Raw genomic sequence first — 15407 nt, forward strand, 5'->3', positions numbered from 1 at the left:
TTTTTCAGACCTCAGTTGTAAGTATACATACAGAAAGGTTAGCGTTCATAGGAAGGCTGCTAATCTTGAAACCTGTGAGGATCCTGTGAGGTCCTCCTGGGTATAAAAGCCCTTCTGTGTTGGTTCTTTCTTGTTTGTAGAAAAAGGCTTTAGCCTCCTGGGCCTTGCCTGAGTTCCAAAGAGCAGACTCAAGCAGTTACTAATTAGGGAAGTGAGGGAATGTGCAAACAAAGGAAAAGCAAATCATTCAGTGATAAGATAGTCTTATCACTCTGTGTATAAGATAGTTATACACAGTCCTAAGAGATATACGTAACAATCTGACAAATATTTTGGGTTCTGCAGAAACAAGCCCCCCACATAAGGTGGAGGATGGTGATTTACATGCTACCACAAGCATGTAGACCCCAGATTGTTTGAAACCAGAAGGTTGATGATTATGATTCCTGAAACATTACCCTGTTACCTTACCATCAACCAGTCAGAAGAAGGTCCATAAGCAGCAATTCTCATGCCAAATGTTGCCTTTAAAAACCCCTTCCTAAAAGCTATCAGGGAGGCTGGGTCTTTTGAGCATGAGCTACCCATTCTCCTTGCTTGGTGCCTACGATACATGCTGTACTTTCCTTCATTACAACCTGGAGTCAGTAGATTGGCTTTGCTGTTCAGCAGTTGAGCAGACCCAAATTCTGTTTGGTAACAATCTCTACCTTATTTCAACTCTGTCTAAGTGGAGCACCAGCTATGTTACAATAGTAATGTCAACAACAGCAACAAGCAAACCAACTCCGTGTTCTCTTGATTAACACTGTATGGAATATTCAGAGTAACTTCTACAAACATATTTGAAAATAGAATCTCAGGGCAAAAGGGGACTTAAAAACATGTAACCCAGACTTTATATAAGTATGTCCCATGGAAAATCATTTATACAAAATGCTGAGAAAAAAAGGTTCTGTGGCCCAATAATTTTGGGAAATACTTCATATTCTGCTTCTTTCTTAGAATCTCCCACTGCCCATTAACTTAACAAAGGCTATAAGTACCTACAGTCCCAAACTGTACTGAACATTATTTGACCTGGCTTTCCTGAGCTTTCTTTGCTTATGAATCCTTTTTGGGTGTGATCCATACTGATGTTCCCCAAAACAGATTTCCAAGAAACTAATTTTGGGAAACATGAGCTAATTTAATGCATCATTGCAGAGTCAAGAAACTGAGGCTCTAGAGTACATAGAGTTTCCCAAGTCACACAGATCGTGTGAGAGTCAGATTAGACTTTGAGTGCAAGAAGAGACTTTTAGATTATTCTGTGCAACCACCTCATTTTGAGAGATAAACTGTGTCCAACACCACACAGCTACTGCTAGTTAACAGCAAAGTTTGAGGAAGAGAATATTATTCATGCAATTTGTAGCCCTGAAAGCAATTTGACAGAAATAATGTAAGATAAATGCGAATGGGGAGGAAATTGCTTAGAAGTGAGACAAACGCAATAAGAAATGTAAAACAAGTGAACACCATGATTTGTGTAATGTGACATGCTAAGAAAACGTTGAAACCCTGATTACACAGAAAGAGCCACTGGGGAAAGTTTTAACTCTCCATCGTCAAATTCTAATGACTGAAGAGAGCTCTTAAAAAGCTATTTCAGTATCTCATGAGTAACGAAACCAATGTCATTGCCCATTGGATCTGGCTCTGGGGCAGCCATGGTCAGCAGCTTGGCACAGTGCAGGGAGCACCACACCAGGAGAACCATGCGTGGCTCTTGCTCATCCTCTCACTCACCAAATGTGAGATCATACAAGAGTCAATTAACCTCGCAGCACCAGGATCTTTTTCAGAAAATGAAGATAATGGAGCTATAGGACAAGGCTGTCATGAAGCACTATTTAGAGACGATATACAAATACTATGTTAATTCCTACATAAACATGGGATAAAAACATGTGTTTTATAAAATATCTTCCAAATTTAAGACACTGTTACTATTATTAGCTCTTAGTTAATAATAAACAGGTTTTTGTTTTTATTTTGACTTTGAGAACTTTTTCTGAGGACTTTGAAAACCCCATTTAACAAACATACGGTATCGCTCAGGTAAAATCTGTTATCAAAAGCCAGTATTCTTCTACCAAGTGGCAACTGTTATCTTTCCATGTGATTTATTATATTCTGCATTCCGCTAGATTATAGACTCCCCTCGACTGGTTCTTTCATCACTTTCAATATGTAATCGCTGCACACTTACTGGTGAATACCATATCTGGTCACAAGATTTATCACGTAAAAGTAATCAGAAACTTATTTTTAGCTGTCAGGAGGCACCATTTTGATGACTTATAGAACAAACACCAGGACACTATAAAAGGGCAGCGGAGATGCCAACTAAGAGTGTGAACAGGGATTGCTCGGCAGATTCCACTTCTGATTTATCAATATTTGAAAACTAGTGGGAAAATGCACCTTTTCACACATATATCTTTATATATGATAATAAAACAATTTAACTTCACCCTCCTTCCAGCACAGTGTCTGCATCTGATGAAGTGCACAGGATAGAAACTTCCGGAAGCTTTAGTGTGCTCTTTCTCTACTCAGCTCCGCTTCTGTTGAACCCCCCTGGGGCCAGTTCTTTTTTTCTCTTCTTGGGGAGAAGAGGAAACATAAGACATCAGTGCAAGTGAAAGTGGTGGTGACAAGCAGACATTAGGGGTTTATTGAGCTCTTAGAATTTAATTGGATTTTTTTCTTTTGTGATGTCATTCATCATGGCCACTGTAAAAGGCAGAAGTTAAACAACAACAAATAAAAGGTTGTAGGCTGCCTGAGGCATGTTTTTTACTAATTTCAGTTTAATGTGGCTGTTCCATTAAGTTTAATCATCTGGTTCACTTTTAACGATTCACCATCAAGTAAAAATTATCCACTTTCCTCAGAAAGTCACATTTCATCTGGGGCTCTCAGGACTTTTTACTACTGTACCTGGAGCATTTTGTTTCAGGAGGAGCTCTTGGTCTCTGCTTGTTTTTCTGTTGATTTATCATCATCAATCAGTATTTTTAAAAATAATAAAGTTTTTTAAAAAATTATTTATTTATTTAACTTTTTGTTTGCCCTGGGTCTTCACTGCTAGTTTTCTAGTTGCGGTGAGTGGGGGCTACCTTCGAGCAGGCTTCTCATTGCAGTGGCTTCTCTTGTGGAGCACAGGCCCTAGGTGTTCAGACTTCAGTAGTTGTGGCAAGGGGGCTTCATTGCCTCGCAGCATGAGGAATCTTCTTGGACCAGGGATTGAACTGGTGTCCCTGCATTGGGCAGGTGGATTCTTAACCACTGGACCACCAGGGAAGCTCTGTCACTTTTTTAAGTGTAGTACCTTAATAAGTAAATACAGGAATTTGGTGTTACAGATGTGACCCCATGGCAGGCATTACCAAAGCAGTGCCCGTATCTTTTTACCTGCTCTATGCACTACCTCCAACTTGATTTTGACTCTAATTCAAAGGTGTGACACTAATTCTACAGATTTTTAGTGGTTTATGGAGCTAGTTAATGCTGCTCCCTCCCTCCCATTACCTACGTGTCACTGAGTCACTTGTCTAAGTCCGTAACTAAACTGAATTTTCTAAGCATCACTGAGACAAGAAAGAATAGTTTAAACAGAAGCATACCTACATGACACATCTGAAAATACCTTAACAGGGGAAGGAATTGTGTGATCTTTTTTTTTTTGCTAAAGTAAAAAATTGGGTTATGACTAATATGCTCATAGAAAGTAATGCAGCCCTTTAAGAGATGGAATGAGTGCTAATCTGAGATATACAAGAATTAGAGAACAGCCATGGTTAAAAGATGTCTGATTGGGACTGAAGTGTAGAAACTGGATTTGCAGCGGGGAGACCACCTTTGTGCTAAACAGACTGAATAATATTTTAAATTGGGAAAATAAATTTACAAATCAAGTTAGGACAAATTGAAGCTTAACTGAATTCAATATGTATATGTATACACATACATATCTTGACATAATGCACATATACATAATGCTAATAAATACACTTAATGTTGTACAAATTGTGAAGAGCTTGTTAGTTACAGTTTATGTCTGGAAGTAATTTTTTGAAGTCCATGACAGGGATTAGGAGTGGATTCTGTTTTAGAGACCATAGGATTAGATAGGTAAAAAATCTTTTAATAAAATTTTATATTATCAACATATTTTAATAATGCTGTATTAGGATGTTAGTGGTTAGTATGAGTTAACCAATTTATAATCTGATGATTCTTTTACAAGTTAAAATGCTGACGGCAGAATATTGGGTGGCCAAAATTTCATTTGGGTTTTTCTATAAGATGTTATGAATGAACTTTTTGGCCGCCCAGTATCATTGTGGTGGGCTGCTGGAACTAGTTAGCCATGCAAGATCTCAGACCTCATCTGCCACCAGAATCAGAAACTCAAAGGGTGTTGCTCAGCAGTGTTGCTCAGCAGCTCAGTCTGTGTTTCAAGAAGCCCTTCAGTAATTCTGATGAGTGCTCAAGTTTGAGCACTAGTACTAATGTTAAAAGCATGCAAGATCTTGGGCAAAGGAAAGCAATGGGTATAAAGTCATGCTATGTAGTAGTTGTATAACTTTGGGGAACTTAGTTAATTTCTCCATGTCTTTTTCTCATCCACATAAGAATAATACTGATACTTAGATTACAGGTAGGTTGCTCTGAAAATTAATAAAACAATATATGTAAAATGGTTAACAGAAGGCCTAGCTCAGAGATATGCTTTAATAAATTATTCTTACATCATTTAGTTGTTCAGTTGCTAAGTCGTGTCCAGCTCTTTTGTGACCCCATGAACTGCAGCACGCCAGGCTTCCCTGTCCTTCACTATCTCCCGGAGTTTGCTCAAACTCATGTCCATTGAGTCAGTGATGCTATTCAACCATCTTATCCACTGTTGTCCCCTATTCCTCCTGCCCGCTCACATCATAAATATGAAGTATTCAACAGGTGGATTTTGAAGGTGAAAAGGCTTGTGTCTGAATTCTGACTTTCCTACTGATGAACTAAATTAATCAGATTACTGTAGTAGTCATGCTGTCCATCTTTAAGACAAAACTCAAAAATAAATAAATAAAGAAGAATGGTTTTGGAGTGATGATGAAGTCAGTTGGGAAGTACTGAGTATAAGTTGTCCAAGATACTTGCCTGGGAATTAACTGTATCCGTAACTCTGGATCTCAAGAAAATGTCTGCTCTGGGGTTACATAGAGATTTGGACATTAATGGCATATAGATAATAGTTGAATCTATGAAAATAGATGGATAATCTCTTTTAGAGAGAGTATGTGAAATGAGGGAAGACAAGGACCTAAGGAATATCCACATTTAAGGGACAAGGAGAGGAGGACTACCTGGCAAAGTTAGTTATTTTGAGTTTTGTCTTAAAGATGAACAGCATGACTACTACAATAATCTAATTAATTTAGTTGATCAGTAGGAAAGTCAGAATTCAGACACAAGCCTTTTCACCTTCAAAATCCACCTGTTGAATACTTCACATTTACACCAAAATCATAAGGACCACCAGAGAGTCACCCTAAATCTTCCCTTCTGCCTCTGTCTCCACATTCATTAGACCCCTGAAAGTGAAAGTGAAGTCGCTCAGACACTTTGCCACCCCGTGGACTGTAGCCTACCAGGCTCCTCCGTCCATGGGATTCTCCAGGCAAGAATACTGGAGTGGGTTACCATTTCCTTCTCCAGGGGATCTTCCCAACCCAAGGATCGAACTCAGGTCTCCCGCATTGGAGGCAGACGCTTTAACCTCTGAGCCACCAGGGAAGCCCCAACTCCTGCCAATCCTACCTCTTGCCTGTATCTTGACTCACCACCTGTGGTGGTGGTTTAGTAGCTAAGTTGTCTGACTTCTGTGACCACCGTGGACCGTAACTCGCCAGGCTCCTCTGTCCACGGGGTTTCCCAGGCAGGAATACTGGGGTGGGGTGCCATTTCCTCCTCCGGGGGACTCGCCACCTACTTTGTCTCCATTCCTACCTGTGCTGACCTGGTCCAAGTCACCACCATTTCTCCTTGGTCTATTGCAATGAGGCTCTCCCACACATCTTGTGCATCTCTTTTTCCTTTCTGCAATTAGATGAACTTAAACAATTCATACATCAGGGGTTTGTAATCTTGATCTCCACAGGGAAGTCTTCCCTAAGTGGCTAGTCTAAGTTATATTCTCCTCCTAGAGTCTCCCAGTTTCTTCCCTAGTTAGCCGTCAGCACATTCTTGATTTTTTTTTGTTTTTTTTTTTGAGAATTTCACAGCTATTTTCATGTTTCAGTCAGCAAACAACTATATTGCAAATTTCATGAAAAAAGACACCAAACCAGTCTGGTTCACTTCTGTGTTCTCAGCACCTGACATTTGGCACATTATAGATCTTCAACAATGAATGATTACAAAGAAAGAAAGAATGAAATTTATAAAGATAAAATTGGATAAAATATCAATAATCAATGAAATGTAGAAGATAATCAATAAATCTTAGTGTCGTCCACCTGCTTTCTCACTTGATTTTAGGATAATTCTATGTATCAAGAATATATGTTCCTGAAGTTGCCAGATAAATTAGCAACTAGGGTTTCCCAGATGACTCAGTGGTAAAGAATCTGCCTGCCAATGCAGGAGATCCCTGGGTCAGGAAGATCCCCTGGAGAAGGAAATGGCATCCTACTTCAGTATTCTTGCCTGGAGAATCCCATGGACAGAGGAGCCTGGTGAGCTATAGTCCATGGGGTCATAAGAAGAGTTGGACATAATTAGTGATAAACAACAACAACAACCAAACACTAAGCACATTATCTAATCTGAGCAATCCGAGAGAGGATTCAAGTTACCACCTTAGATATAAAATATTTTATTTAATAACCAATTAAACTTCAATAATAAAACTAATCTGTACAGGATTTGTTGAAAAGAGCAGATTTGTTTATATCACCTTAGATATAAAATATTTTATTTAATAACCAATTAAACCTCAATAATAAAACAAACCTGTACTGGATTTGTTGAAAAGGTAGTCCCTTGAGTACCTCAAACATTGTAAGAGCCGAGACAGAAGTCATCTGTTAAGGGTGAAGAAGCTTCAAGATTTTATGCAACCATATTTCGAGTATCATCCTGTTGCTGAAGCTGATGGAAAATGAATGGAAAACGTTCCATTTCACAGAAACACTGTTCTACTAAAATATAATTTAACTGTCAACCATGGCCATTTTAAAACACTTACTGGCCTGAAGAGCTACATAAGGCAATGGATAAAAAACTTCTATTATCTACCTTCTATACATACATTTTCAAATTAGGCTTGGAAATACTGACTGCTATATAAAAGAAAGTGAATAAAAGCAGAAATTAGACATTTTAGTGTTGTTAATAAGTATTAGTTAGAAATAATCACCGACTCAGTGGATATGAGTTTGAGCAAACTCCGGGACATAGTGAAGGACAGGAAAGCCTGGCATGCTGCGGTCCGCGGGGTGGCAAAGAGTTGAACGTGACTTAGCAGCTGAACAACAGCTACAAGGTAAGGGAAACATATGGAGCAACACAGAGGGAACTTGTGAGTTGAACAGGGTGATGTCAGGGCATATGTTAGCTCTTTGATGGTTTAGAAAGACTTCTTGGAGAAGGCTGAATCACTGAGGGGAGAAAAATGACTTGGCAACCAGCAAGAGCACGTGGCATGGTTTCAAGCCTCCGTGTGGGAGAAAATCAGAGGAGGCCTTGAGTATGTGCCTGGAGTAATAAAAACAGTAAAGTCCAATGAAATAGAAGCGCCCTTCCCTTGAGGTGCAGGGTCACATATTTTCTCACACTGCACTCAGATGTGCATGGGAAGATGCAACTTTCTTATTCTTTCTTTTTTTAAGTAGCTTATCCCTCGAGCTCTAATCCCATTGAGTACTAGGAACTCGATATTGGATTGAATATTCAGTCAATAATTTAGTGCAATCCAATAAAGTCTCCTGATTCAATAATACAGTCTCTTTAGATAACTCTTTTAAATAAATCCTAGTCTTTCTGGCTTCTGCTTTCTCCCTTTGCTCCTGATTCAGTCCAAGATGATGTCTGAGTGTATGAAGAGCAGAGATCCACATGGCTCAAATCAGTGGGAAATTTGGGGCTTTTGGAACTGAGGGCAGTCCTGTACTGCCTCTGATCCATTGGTTCCTAGACAATAGCTCTCATCCGTCATTTTCCTCAGGGGCATCTATGGTTTTCCCCAGTGAAATCACAGATCTGCTCTCCAGGGTCTGAGGTGATTATACCCACCCTGCCTGCCTCATTGGCATCGCATACCCCCTAGTGTCTGACTGTCACTTGTCCATTGCCTTTGGCAAATGTGACCTTAGGTATAGGGTTGCTTTATCCTTGGTAGGTATCATCAATGAGATCGTCTACCCTTTTCTTTCCCTGGAGAAGCCCAGGAGATAAAAGGGGCTTCTCTCCCACCACATGATTGCCTCAAAGGGAAACAGGCAAAAACCCGCTCTCTTTTCACCTTTACCCACAAACTTGCCACTCCTTCCTACTGCCTTCTTTATTGGACTTGAGATACACTGTCTCAGGGAAGTAGAAATGACCTTTGATACACACAGGGGTGAGTTTTCATGTGTTTAGTAGCCAGGAATGTGAAATCCCTCCCTCAGTTTCAAGAATTTATTGTTGTTCACTTGCTAAGTTTTGTCCAACTCTTTGTGACCTCATGGACTGCAGCACACCAGCCTTCCCTGTCTTTCACTATCTCCTGGAGTTTGCTCAAACTCATGTTCATTAAGTGGGTTATGCTATCCAACCATCTCATCCTCTGTCACCCCCTTCTCCTCCTGCCCTCAATCTTTTCCAGATTCAGGGTCTTTTCCAATGAGTCAGCTGTTCATATCAGGTGGTCAAAGTACTGAAGCTTTGACTTCAGCATCAGTCTTTTCAATGAATATTCAGGATTGAGATCCTTTAAAAGGATTGACTGGTCAGGTTTCAAGAATACCCCATGACTTAAGTTTTGGTGGGAGGAAGTGTCAATTTCCACAATAAGAACTGAGATGATAACTGAGGAGGAAGAATGACAAATGGCCTGTAGCCCAGAGTCTGGCACTGATAATTTTGGTAATTACATTTATAAATGGGATTCACAAGTTCTATTAAATTGGCCTAGCTACTCTCACTTTTTCAAAAAATATTTATTTATTTGGCTATATCAGGTCTTAGTTGCGTCACATGGGATCTTTCTTTGCAGCGCAGGGACACTCTGCTTATGGAGTATGGGCTTAGTTGCTTGGAGGCAGGTGGGATCTTAGTTCTCCAACCAGGGCTTGAACCCGTGTTCCCTGCATTGCAAGGCAGACTCTTAACCACTGGACCACCAAGGAAGTCCCCAGGCTTATCTCTTGATCTGTTAAGTGGGTTCTAAAAGAATCTAACAATCTCTCTTCCTCTGACAAAACCTAGGATCAGGTTGCCTCCATATCCCATATTCTTTTTCTATTATACCCTGTTGCCTCTTATCATGACCAGAAAAAATTCTATTCTTCTATGTAAGTAATTTGATTGACTTTTATAACAGTGGAAAATATTTTATCTTTAAGTTTTCTCTTATCTGATTAATCATTTGGTAAGGGTCTATCTAGGATTTGGGAAAATAATAATAGCAAACATTTATGAAGCCATACTATGGGCCAAGTAACGTGCTGTAACTTGTTACATAGATTATATAATTTATTACTCATTACTACCATCTTCCTATCACCTCAACTGATGAGTAAACTGAGGTAAGGTAAGAGTCAGTGACTTCTCAGCATCATACAACCAACAGGAGAAGGATTTGAGTCAGGGTACTTTGACACCATAGTCTAGTCTGTTACCTACAACATAAATATTTTCTCTGGATATTTACATTCAATTCTATGAATGGAATTCCAGTTGAGCTATTTAAAAATCCTAAGAGGTCATGCTGGGGAAGTGCTGAACTCAATATGCCAGCAAATTTGGAAAACTCAGCAGTGGCCACAGGACTGGAAAATGTCACTTTTCAATCCAATCTCAAAGAAAGGCAATGCCAAAGAATGCTCAAACTACCGCACAATTGCACTCATCTCACACACTAGCAAAGTAATCCTCAAAATTCTCCAAGCCAGGCTTCAAAAGTATGTGAACCATGAACTTCCAGATGTTCAAGTTGGATTTAGAAAAGGCAGAGGAACCAGAGATCAAATTGCCAACATCCATTGGATCATCAAAAATGCAAGAGAGTTCCAGAAAACCATCTACTTCTGCTTTATTGACTATGCCAAAGCCTTCGACTGTGTAGATCAGAACAAACTGTGGAAAATTCTGAAAGAGATGGGAATACCAGACCACCTGATCTGCCTCTTGAGAAATGCAGGTCAGGAAGCAACAGTTAGAACTGGACGTGGAACAACAGACTGGTTCCAAATCGGGAAAGGAGTATGTCAAGGCTGTATATTGTCATCCTGCTTATTTAACTTATATGCAGAGTACATCATGAGAAACGCTGAACTGTATGAAGCACAAGCTGGAATCAAGATTGCTGGGAGAAATATCAATAACCTCAGATATGCAGATGACACCACCCTTATGGCAGAAAGCAAAGAAGAACTAGAGAGCTTCTTGATGACAGTGAAAGAGGACAGTGAAAAAGTTGGCTTAAACTCAACATTCAGAAAACTAAGATCATGGCATCCGGTCCCATCACTTCAGGGCAAATAGATGGGGAAACAGTGGAAACAGTGACAGACTTTACTTTTTTGGGCTCCAAAATCACTGTAGATGGTGACTGCAGCCATGAAATTAAAAGACGCTTGGTCCGTGGAAGAAAAATAGTTATGACTAACCAAGACAGCATATTAAAAAGCAGAGACGTTACTTTGCCAACAAAAGTCTGTCTAGTCAAAGCTATGGTTTTTCCAGTAGTCATGTATGGATGTGAGAGTTGGACTATAAAGAAAGCTGAGCACTGAAGAATTGATGCTTTTGAACCGTGGTGTTGGAGAAGACTCTTGAGAGTCCCTTGGACTGCAAGGAGATCCAACCAGTCCATCCTAAAGGAAATCAGTCCTGAATATCCATTGGAAGGACTGATGATGAAGCTGAAACTCCAATACTTTGGCTACCTGATGTGAAGAACCGACTCATTTGAAAAGACCCTGATGCTAGGAAAGATTGAAGGCTGGAGGAGAAGGGGACGACAGAGGATGAGATGGGATGGTGTCACCAACTCAATGGACATGAGTTTGGTTAAACTCCAGGATTTGTTGATGGAAAGGGAGGATTGCCATGCTTCAGTCCATGGGACTGAACAAAGAGTCAGACATAACAGCAACTGAACTGAACTGAACTGAACTATGACATTCATTAAAGATTTACTCTGTATCAAACAATATTTTAAGTGATGAGTTACAAAGATCTATCTAATTCAGGATTTTTGACCTCTGTACTATTCACATTTAGGGCTGGGTAACTCCATTCTGGGCATTACAAGATTTTAGCAGCATCTTTGGCCCCTCCCCATTGGCTACCCGTGGCACCTTTCAAGTTGTGACCATCAAAAATGTCTCCAGACATTGCCAAATGTCCCCTAGGGGACAAAAGTGCTTCCTTTGAGAACCACTGATTGAATCCTATATCTATATACCTATCTGTTTATCCTTCTATATTTTTTCTCATTTCATATGCTGTAACTTTAAAAATATGTTCATATAATACCAGGAAGTGGTCTGCATTTGCAGAGTTTCCATATGACCCCATTCAATTCAATCTTTTATCTTTTGTTAGATTTAATAACCACGGAAACAGACCCTGCATTATGTGAAGGAGAATTTTTGACAAAAGTGCTAAAAGCAAAAGAATTTAAAATCTAAACTCAGGAGAAATGTATTAACTCCCTTGACATTTATCTTTTACACTCAATATCTTGAATTTAATGTCAAAAGTACCAGAGTAACTATTAAATGAACAAAACTTTAGTGCTATAATAGTTGGGGTAAGCAGAATAATGGCTCTCCCAAAATGTTCATGTCCCAATTCCCAGTGACTGTCACGTCACCTTACATGGCAAAAAATACTTTACAGGGGTGATTAAGATGATTTTCAAGTAGGAAGATTAGGTTGGATTATCCAGGTGAGTTCAATGTAATTACCAGGGTCCTTATAAGGGTAAGAAGCAGTGAAGAGTTGGGATCAGAGAAGGAACTGTGATGATGGAGAGGAGGAGGAGAGAGAGAGAGATGAAGATGGTATGCTGCTGTCTTTGAAGATGGAGGAAAGGAGGTCTCCATGAACCAAGTAGACCAGACAGCATCTAGAAGCTCAAAAAGGCAAGGAGATAACAGATCCTCCCCTACAGCCTCCAGAAAGACATCTTGCAGGCATCTTGATTGTGGCCTAGTGAAACCTATTTCAGACTTTTGACCTCCAAAGCTATAAGATAATAAACTTGTACTGTTTTAAGCTATTAAGTTTGTGATCATTCATTACAGTGGCAATAGCAAACTAAGGTAGTTCTCTATCTTTGAAATTCAAGGTGAGCTGGAACTGCAGGTGGTCCTTCAAGAATTTTAGTAAAGAAGGAAGAAAACTAATCCTTGGTGAACACTTACTATGTGTTAGATACTGCAGGAGAATTGACGCTTTTGAACTGTGTTGTTGTAGAAGACTCTTGAGAGTCCCTTGGACTGCAAGGAGATCCAACCAGTTCATCCTAAAGGAGATCAGTCCTGGGTGTTCATTGGAAGGACTGATGTTGAAGCTGAAACTCCAATACTTTGGCCACCTAATGTGAAGAGTTGACTCATTGGAAAAGACCCTGATGCTGGGAAGATTGAGGGCAGGAGCAGACGGGGATGACAAAGGATGAGATGGTTAGATGGCATCACCAACTCAATGGACCTGGGTTTGGGTGGACTCCAGGAGCTGGTGACAGACAGGGAGGCCTGGTGTGCTGCGGTTCACGGGGTTGCAAAGAGTCAGACACGATTGAGCGACTGAACTGAACTGCAGGAGTGCTTCATTTGTTAATCAGTTAATACTCATAATCACTCCAGGAGATAAGCTTTATTTTCTCTATTTTACAGAGAAACTTCATTCAGGGAAGTTAAGTAATTTATCCAAAGTTAACAGCAGACCCAGGGAGTTTACCAAGATCTACTTGTTCACTCACATCAGAGCATACTACCAGTCAGCACTCCCTACCATAATTATAAACACTATTGAGTTCATTATATTTACTATAAGAGACCCCAGGCTAAGTTATTTGTAAATTCTATTGGCACAAATGATATAAACTGTGATAGATGTTGTTGTTCATTTGGGATTTATCAGTTAAACAAATGCATTTTGATTTCTTCACCGCATGCAGTTATTTTCCCAAAAAGGCGTTGTTTACTGCCTTTTGCTTGGCTCTGGAAGTCCAAGGTCTTTGGCAGACTGAGACATTAGTCTCAGCTCCTGTTTAGTCTAACATTTTCATTTTCAAAAAGCCAGTGGTAAATCAAGCTGAGAGCCAGATACCCAGTCGAAAATTGATTTAGTAAGGCATTGTAACTCACTAGTTACAATCCAACTTTTTGCCTTTAGGTATACTCTCTTCAGTAATTGTCAAATCTAAGGACACACATACATACATATACTCCGCCTGTCCCCTCTCACCTTCTCTTCCTGACAAATAGACTTTGGAAGAAAATATTAATAAATGCAGACATTTGAGACATGATGATTCAAGCAGCAGAAATTAAAAAAAAATTCTATTCCTCACTAGCTAATGGACTTTTCCCTAAACGTGTTTTTCCTCAAAGGTAAAAAACATATTGGATATAATATAGTTATGTTGACTCTTACTTAGGATCTAAAAAAGTTAAAGCCATCTCTTTATAAAACAAGTAGTTTGCTTTAGGGAGAGATTATTTCTCATTCAAATTCATAACTCCCAAGCATCCTGTACATGTCCAATAAATGATGATTAAATTGAATTCTGTAACCCACTCATACAGTGAAGAAATAATAGTGAGCAATTCTAGGAGAAAAAGTTATGAGTTCATTTATTAGCTTTAGTTTTTCTTGCAGGGGAACAGCTTATAAATTCTTAAACAATTTGAATAGCTTTGTTTTCTGTTTCTGTTTTTTGCTTTAAGGGAATAACTAGGAAACAATCAGTGAAAAAAAAATGTGTCCAATCTGGATGGCCATATCAGGATCATCCAGAAGTAAGGTGGGCTAGAGGCCAAGGAACATTTGCAAGGGAAATAGACAGTGACCTCCAACTGCTTCCTTAAGAACTAGATTCCAAGATGGGTTCCAATTTCACTGCTTTCCTTAATAGCTTTGCATGAATCCAGTGTGCATTTACTGAATTTGGAGATTAAGTTATGATATACTGAATAGCAATTCTGTACTGGTATAACTCACAAACAGATGCATAAAAGTAGGCCAGTCAGTTCAGAAAGATAATTCCCACAATCTAACAAAAGAAACTATCATAGGAACTGTGTTGTTCTTTTCTAGAAACAGCGTTCTCACAGTGATGTCTGTGCCCTAAACTCAGTACAGCGACATCACTTTGCCGACAAAGGTCTGTATAGTTGAAGCTATGGGTTTTCCAGTAGTCAAGTACGGATATGAGAGTTAGACCATAAAGAAGGCTGAAGACCAAAGGATTGATGCTTTTGAATTGTGGTGCTGGAGAAGACTCTTAAGAGTTCCTAGGACTGCAAGGAGATCAAACCAGTCAATCCTAAAGGAAATCCTGAGTATTCATTGGAAGGACTGATGCTGAAGCTGAAGCTCTAATACTTTGGCTACCTGATGGGAAGAGCTGACTTATTGGAAAAGACCATGGTCCTGGGAAAGATTGAGGGCAGGAGGAGAAGTAGGCAACAGAGAAAAAGATGGTTGGAAGCATCACTGACTCAATGGACATGAATTTGAGCAAGCTCTGGGAGATAGTGAAAGACAGGGGAGCCTGGTGTGCTGCAGTCCATGGGGTCCCAAAGAGTTGGACATGACTCAGTGACAGAATAACAAAACTCAGTGCTCTAACTCCTAAGCCCTTATGCTACCGTTCTATTTGCCCACCATGCCTGAAATACCCTCTACTACTTTAACAAGGTAATGATGTCTTTTTTTTTTTTTTTTTTTGGTAATGATGTCTTTTAAGGGAAGAGTACTAGACTAAATCACATCAAAGATCTGAACTCCATCCCCACCTCTGGCACTCTGCTGGTAGTGGAGCTGTGTGTGGTCTCTTAACGTCTCACACCCAAAAGGATTGAATCACACTCAACTGGAACCGTGCTCAGATCACGAGGAATTCTGTATGTATAGAG

At 39.7% G+C, this 15407-nt stretch overlaps 1 protein-coding gene across 2 annotated transcripts in view; it reads right to left on the bottom strand.

Annotated features, from left to right (window-relative positions):
• CDH6 (cadherin 6) overlaps window positions 1-15407 on the bottom strand; it is a 142708-nt gene that overhangs the window by 36494 nt on the left and 90807 nt on the right. The gene's annotated exons all lie outside the window — the stretch shown is intronic.

The sequence above is a fragment of the Cervus elaphus genome, chromosome 25 (genome assembly GCF_910594005.1).
Source record: "Cervus elaphus chromosome 25, mCerEla1.1, whole genome shotgun sequence".
Taxonomy (NCBI): Eukaryota; Metazoa; Chordata; class Mammalia; order Artiodactyla; family Cervidae; genus Cervus; species Cervus elaphus.